This window comes from Equus asinus, chromosome 21, assembly GCF_041296235.1.
Source record: "Equus asinus isolate D_3611 breed Donkey chromosome 21, EquAss-T2T_v2, whole genome shotgun sequence".
Classification (NCBI taxonomy): Eukaryota; Metazoa; Chordata; class Mammalia; order Perissodactyla; family Equidae; genus Equus; species Equus asinus.
This window is the reverse complement of record NC_091810.1, coordinates 85,237,249-85,244,867: the sequence shown is the minus strand read 5'-3', so window position 1 is coordinate 85,244,867 and position 7,619 is coordinate 85,237,249.

The following is a 7,619-nucleotide window of genomic DNA, read 5'->3' as shown; positions in this document are numbered from 1 at the left end:
TCTGCCCCACTTGGGAACTTCTTCCTGGCTACGAGATCCTCCCTATTGGTCCTCAGTCATCTCTGCCCACCTCAAGCTCTCAGCACCTACCTGAATTGCCCCACATACAGCAGCCCCTAATAACCTCCCCCGTCTGGGGTCCAGCTCCATAGCATCTCCAGCCTGTGTCTTCTCCAGGAGGGGAAGGGCATCTCCAGGCAGCAGACAGGAAGGTGGGGTGCCATCACTATGCATCTCCTGAGCCCCTGCTGGACACTGAACAGGCTGGTAGACTGCCCCACAACCTCTTTCATCAGCCACCTCCAAGAATGGAAAGTGGAAGAACGTCCTCAAGCTAGCAAGGATCTGAGCAAAAGGAATCCCGAGTTACTTGTATATCCACCTTGGGGCTGTGATGGGCAAGGAGGTGGCCCATGGCAGGCAGCCAGGCATTTTCATGTGCTCTTCACAGGATTCTCCCTAGGGCCCTGGGAGCTGGGTCTCTTATCATGCCCACTTTCAGGCACTCAGTGGTCACCTGCCTGAAACTACACAGTGAGAAAGGAGTTGGGCAGGAAACCCATGTTCGGGTCTTTGGACAGAGGCCAACACCCTTGCTCAGCCCTGCCTGTGCTGACAAGGAGCATCTTAGCTTCACGGGAGAGGAAACACCAAGGCTCACGAGGCCACAGCTCAGCACACGTGAGCACCTTCCATGTGCTGGGACTGTGCTCAGGACTTGGGATACAGAGAGGAACACAAACAAAGCTGCTGCCTTCAGGTTGCTCAGTGTCACGGCGAAGGGAGATGTTAATCAGATGGACCCACAAATTCATATATGATTACAATTGTGATAGGACAATGAAGAAGAAGTCAGGGGAATATGAGCTGGGGGGGACCAGGAAGGCACCCTGGAGGAAGTGACTGAGAGTGGAATGATGGGCAGGACTAGCCAGGTGGCTGACACTCCAGGGCAAGGGAGGAGCGCATGCAGAGGCCCAGGGGCCCAAAGGAGATGGACCAGTTCTGAGAACCGGAAAGAAGTTGCTGCAGCCAAAGAGGGGGCTTTAGAAATTGTGGGTGTGGACAGGTGAGGAGAACCATTCCTGGGACCGCAGCAGCTGATCGGGAGATGCAAGCCTAGGAGACCCCTGCCCTGGGAGGCTGTGGAGTGGGGAAGGAGCCCTGGATCAGTTGGGGATCAGTGCATCTGCATATAACAAAAAGCCAACATAACAATAACTGGGAAAAAAGTAAATGAAGTTCTTCTCTCTCAAGAAGTCTGGATTCTCCATGCCAAGATTAGGGCCCTGTCTCCATCTTTCTGCTCCATCACCCTCCTGTGGCTTCCATCCTCGAGGTGCCACCTGAGGGGGTTCGGCCATCACATGCTCACTCCACATCTGCAGGAGGAAGAAGAGATGGCAGCAAAGGGGCCCCTGCTTCACTTCCAGATCCTCCTCAGAAATGCCACACAGCCCTTCCGCTCAAAACAGTCACATGACCACACCAGGGCTCAAGGGAGCCAAGAGACTCGCCTTCTTAGGAAGGGTGCACGGCTCTGGAAGAGGAAGGAGAGGTGTGTGCTTTAAGATTACGGAAGTTGCCTGAACAACTGCCAACCTTACTGGCTTATGCCACGACAAGCTCATCTGATGGGTTTGTAGATGAATTCCTGGTCTGTATTCAGGTTCCCTCCTTGCGGAGGAGGGGAACACAGGCCCTTCATCTTCGGGATCCACCCTCCTCTGGGCCAGGCCTAGACTTGTCCTCTGACTTGCTTTCACAGCAGTGACCACAAGGAGTACACTGAGTCATTCAGGTTCTTGCTCTCTTTCTCCCTGTTGTTTGTTTTGTTTTGTTTTATACTAGTAAACATATTGGTCTGGGTGAAGGGCTGTGCTCTGTTGATGGCCCAGACTGTAAACCATTCATTCATGCTTTTATTCGTTACACATGTTTAGCACTGACTATGAGATAAGCAAGACGCTAGGACACTGGAGGATACAAAGGGAAGGAGATATGACTTTGACCTACAATGGCCTATGTCTCATCAGGATAAATACAAAGTTTGGTAGTTAGAAAGTGGAATCGGCACAAGAAATATTTAGATAAGATATTTAGATTGTTCTGGAAATGAATGGATCAGCTAGGGTGCCTTCAGCTTCATGTAACAGAATTTCTGGCTCCAAGTGGCTTCAGCGCAGGTGGTTATGATCTCACCAACAAGGAGTCCAGAGGCAGGAGGCTCCAGGGTTGATGAATTCATCCTGTCAGCAGGGGCTGGCCTTTGCATCAGCTCCTCTGGGATTCTCTTTACCTCTTTCCTCATGGACTCACTTTGGCTGCTGCAGTTGCTAACATCACACGCTCACCCTACCAGGTCTAAGGCAAAGAGTGATGACTGATTCCTACCATCTGCTTTTCTTTAGTTAAAGAGATAAAACTTCCCCAAACACCACCTGCCTCCTACAGCAGGCGTCCTGTCAGGCTCTATTGGTCAGAACGGAATCAAATGCCCTCCTCACCCCCAACCAATCCTAGCAAAAAGGAAGGGAAGGACCATGATTAATTTCCTCCAGTCACGATTCATTCTCTGGGAATGGGCCCGCTCTCTCTGAGCCCATTGCATCACAGACCAGAACAATTTACGTTTTATTTATTAGTATTACCGTTATTCAATGTAGAAGAAAGAAATGACTGCTGGGGAAAATACCAAAAATGTTTTCAACAGCAGGCAAGAAGCTCAAGGACTAAAAGTCCAAGTATAGGATGGATTATCATTGTAGATGTAGAAGCCACGGAAAATGAAGACAGGGTGTAGTGGTGCCAGCAGTGAGCAGGGCTAAAGTGTTTAATAATGACCACAGGGTTGGGGAAAGGGCAGACAACTGCATAGCAGGGGTGATGGGGTGTCGTCCAGGAACGGTACTCCCATGTTCTCAGATGGGCAGCTTATTCCTTCTGTTACCCTGGACCCTCAGCAGGAGGATGCTTCACCTTCTTGGAGTCTTACCTCCTCTGTCCTTGTCCTAGGCCACCTGCAGCCCACCCACTCTGCACTCGATCTCCCTTTTCCAGAGGTCCAGTCCTCACAACCGGTATCAGATGGGAGAAGCTGGGACAGCAAACCAAGTAATCGCAGTGTCAGGATCCAGGCGCTTGGGTCACCATAGAAACCCCTGGGCGGAGCTTCTGTGATGGACGGGCCCAGGGAGGACCCACACCACTTGAGGGCAGCCTGCCCTCTGTCCGCTCTCAGACCCTGGCAGGTCCCGGGAGCAGGTAGTTAGGCTGCCATCACCCCCATTTGTTCCACCTGTGAAATGAAGGCTCTGCAACCGGGGAGAGGGAGCCTGGAGCTGCAAGGGGCAAGGGTCAGTATGGACACCAATCTGCCTCTTAGGGTATGGCATCCTAGAGGCGACATCAGGAGGGCCACAATGAGAGCCACCTGGCGACGGGCTCGCAGAGCTGCCTGGTGATTGGCTGCACCAGCAAAACCAAGCTCAGGGCCTCCTGGCGAATGGACACAGGCACGGTAGTGACATCACGAGGAGGCATTGTGATGGGCCCGGGCGCCAGCCCCAGGCCTCAGTGAGGGGAGAGAGACGGCGCTTCCACCTCAGCTCCTCCTGCTCTTTGCCTCGTTCCCACACCAAAGGGTAGCGCGCCCCTGCCCACTCGTCCTGCCGGGGCCTCTAGCCCACACCCTGCGCTCCGCCTTCTCGTTCGAGTCCACCTTCACCGCCTTCTGCAGTCCGGCAGGTCCCCGCACCGGCCCTCAAGCCTCAAGGCCCCGCGGCCCGGCCCGCAGCGCTCCTCAGCCCCGCGTTCCCATTCGGTGATCCCGCCCCCCCAGCCGGGAAGGGCACTCCCAGCATCGCAACCGGGTTGAGCACAGGTAGCAGTGTCCCCCAGACACCCAGCTGACCAGAAGCCCTCCGACCCATCACAGCACAGGGCAAATGAGTCCCCTGGCCACCCCCAGACCAGGAGCCCTCCGACCCAGTGCAGCAAAAGGCAGCTGCTGACCCCCACTCCTCGTCCTCAGGGACACCCCCACCCCGCATTTGGACACCCGGTGTCCCATCCCAAGTCTTCCCTATCCGTTCCCCGGGTCCTCATCTGCCTGTGGCCATCAGCACCTCTGCCGGACCCAGGTGAGCTGGCTGGAAGAAGAAAAATACCTTGTCCCAGTGTTGTGGGCCCCACCACTGTGCTGCATGGGAGAATCTGCGCCCGGAAGTTGCAGAGTGAGGAGAACGGCCTCAGAAACCTCCCATCACCTCCTGGCAACCTTGGCCCTGCCCATGTCCCTGGCTCCCAGGTGGTGCCCCACCCGCCAGAAAGGGAAAAATGAGTCCCAGAGGCCCCCAGTGCCCCACCACCATTCGATCAATCTGTAAAGCAGCTGGAAGGCCAGGAAATAAGGCACAAAGAACATCCTCTACACCAAAACGTGGGGCATCTTGACCCAGACATGAGAAATCCGAGGCCACCGGTCCAGGCAGAAATGCATCTTCCACGGAGCGGCCGGGTGGGGCTGTCTGTGAAGGCGGAGGTTGCTGCCTCCGCGCGAGGCCGGCCCAGGAAGGTCAGCGGTTCCTGGCCAGGTGCCAAGGCCTGGCCGAGCTTGGAGCCTTCAAATCACAGTCCGTCTGTGCTGAGTTGCTGGTGGGTACATAGGCTGAATACCCTGGGCCTGGGGCTGACTTCAGCCTGATGTCCTGGTGGCATATCACCTGGGGAGCCTTTTTCTTGTGGGGAGTTCTCTTGTCCAGAGGACGCAAGGGCTGCCATGCCTTTGAACAAGAGAATGACCAGAAGTTGGAAGAGCTGCCCATGGAAATCCTGCTTATAGAGAAAAGGTTGACAGACTCTGAGGGAATGCTGAGATTAACAACAATAGCTCTTAACGCCAGCAGGGAAATTAATAAAAATCTGTCTAAGTGTCTGAGCTGCAGGGTTCCCTAAAGCGGTGTGAAGAAAATCAAAAGTTGAAAAATCTGCTTGTCGACTTGGCATCACAGGAAGGACATGATTTAAAGAACTTGCCAGAGGACCAGGCCTCCCCAGACACGGCTGGAGATAAGGAGGGGCCTGCAGCAAGTTCCTAGAGGAGTCCTCCTGATTGGAGGGGGAGGGGAGGGGTTACAGGAACAGGCCAAGGGTGTCAGTAGCAGACCCAGGTCCAAGAGCTGGAGAGATGCTATGGCGAAATGCAGGGATTCCCAGAAGCTTTTGCCTGCCAGGCAACATTGTCACAGTACCAAGGGTTGATGTCCCCACACACCCACCCCAGGAGGGCATAGGCCTAGCAGGGGAGCTGGAGCAGAATGCGGGTCAGCTCCTTGAGTGGAAGCGGCGTGAGCTTCATGGTGTTTGTGGGTTTTAAGTAAATGTCTTGGATGCAAAAGTGTCCCTGAGCGATTGTGATGTACAGCCCAGGATCAGAGTCACTGCACCCCGTCACACGAGTCGTCACATTCTCCAGCTGGGCAAGGGTCTAATTTGACCCTCAGAACAGAGGCATGAGGTGGGCAGGGTCTCCGTGGTCTGAGAAAGTGTCGGTGAACCAGAGTGCTGACACTGAGCACAACCTGTCCTTCCCCATCAACACTTTCCACACGGTGACTCCTCTAAAGCTCAAAGCCAGCCGCTGAGGTGGGCGCTATTCTGATGGAAAGCAGAAGCAGAGCGTCTGCTCACAGGCATTTCTGCAGAGAGCATCACTGGCCCGAGACCTCACAGTCAGTTTGTGGCAAAACTTGATTTTGGACCCTGATGTTATGACTCCAAACTCCAGTCAAGCCAGCAGGTGGATCTCAGCCGCAGGTTCCTGTCTGACTCGGGCCTTTGATGAGCAGATGTGAGGGGAAAGACCATGGTGGAGAGAGGCCAGAGGCATAGGACACATTCCCTGCCTCGGGGTGAGGGGGTGTGGGGTGAGGGCCGCAGGGGAGAGACTGGAGAGAGGGGGCCGGGCTGGTGGGCTGCGTGCTCAGAGCCGCAGGAGCCCTGCAGGATAGAGAAGTGGGCTTTGCTCCGGCTGCTCTGGGTGCGGAGATGAACGAATGGAGCAAGGCAGAGCCGGAGGCAGGTGGGAACAGGCGTGTCAGGGAGATTGGAGGCATCTGTGGACACGGAGGGAGGTGGCTGCCTCCAAGAGGCAGAGCTGAGAATCAGTGATGAACTAGACGTTGGGGGGGGCGGGCAGGGAGGAGAACACCGAAGTTCCAGGCTCGCCACCTCTCAGGCCATGGTCCCGGGGACTGTGGCTGGAGCTCAGGTGGGGTGCAGATGCCCATGACCTGGGCCCGCCTATAGCTCAGGCCAAGGGGGAGGTAGAGAGCCTGGAGCTGTGGCCAGGGCCGTGCTCAAGGCGCACGTGCTCACAGCAACCAGGCATAAACTGAGGAGAGTCACGAAGAAGCTGGGTTTAGGGGGGAAGGCGAACTTGAGGGCGACTTGCACGGTGTCAGAGCCGCGAGGCCTGCTGGCTTCAGGAGCCAGTGGGGAGGCGGGTGGAGTCCAGGTAACTGGCACCTGAGGGGAAGTGGCTCAGAGCTGGTGTTAACATAATAAATGTCCACCTCCAATGAGGACTAGGAGGAAGTTAGAGGTTTGACATTTGGTGAAGGTCTGCTGTGGGGGTGGACACTGTGTGGGGCCCAGACCTCTGGGCCGGCCCTCCCCAGGCAGGGGCAGCATTTCACACTCCTCTCCTGTCAGCCGGGACCCCAGATCTCCTGCACTGGGCAGGGTCTGAGGGGCAGAGGGCACAGGGTGCACTTGCGTGAGTCCAGCGCAGGGAACTTCCTCTGCTCTGCCGCTCAGACCCAGCCCACCCACACCCCAGGTCTGCAGACACAGCAGCCTCCTCAAGGCCAGAGGGGCCAGGACCTGAGTTTGGGGGTGTGATCCAGAGCTGCTCACCCCTCCCGAGGCCCCAGTTCCTTCATCAGTAAAATGCAGACAACGAGGGAGGGATGGGATGGGGTGAGCGGGAGGCAGGAAACTACAGGGATTGGGGAGGTGGTGTCAGGGGCAGGGGACTGGTGGAGTCCGGTGGAGGGAGGAAGCGGGGGTCCACCATGAGCCTTCAAGCCCTCAGCTGACTACTGCTGGAGGAGGCAGGTGTAACCTGTGCCTGGAGCCCCACAGGATCAGATGGTGCCCATGAACAATGAAGCCCCTGGTGTGCTTTGCAGGTGAACTTTCAGGAAGCAGCCCCACCAGCCAAGACGGCTGCACACACTTAGGACACCACAGACCAGCCACAGACACAGGATGAGGCCAGAGGAGAAAGCTCTGCCTTCAGACACCACAGCCCAGCAGGCCTGGAGGGCCTGCAGGCTCCTGTCCCAGGCTCTGTGCACTGCTTCAACGTGAGCAAGTGAGCAAGCGTAACAAGAGCAGGGGATGAAAACAGGAGGAACGGCAGGTTAAGCAATTTCTTACCTTTTGTAAAGGACAGGCAGCTATTTTAACTACTCTACTGTCCTCTATTTAAATAAGCTACATTTCCACACTTGTCACCATCTCTGGTCCCAGGTTTCTTCAACCACATGATCATTTAGGAAACCTCATGGAAGGCTTGTGACTATTCAAGCCCTCAGCTGTCCTCAGGTCAGGTC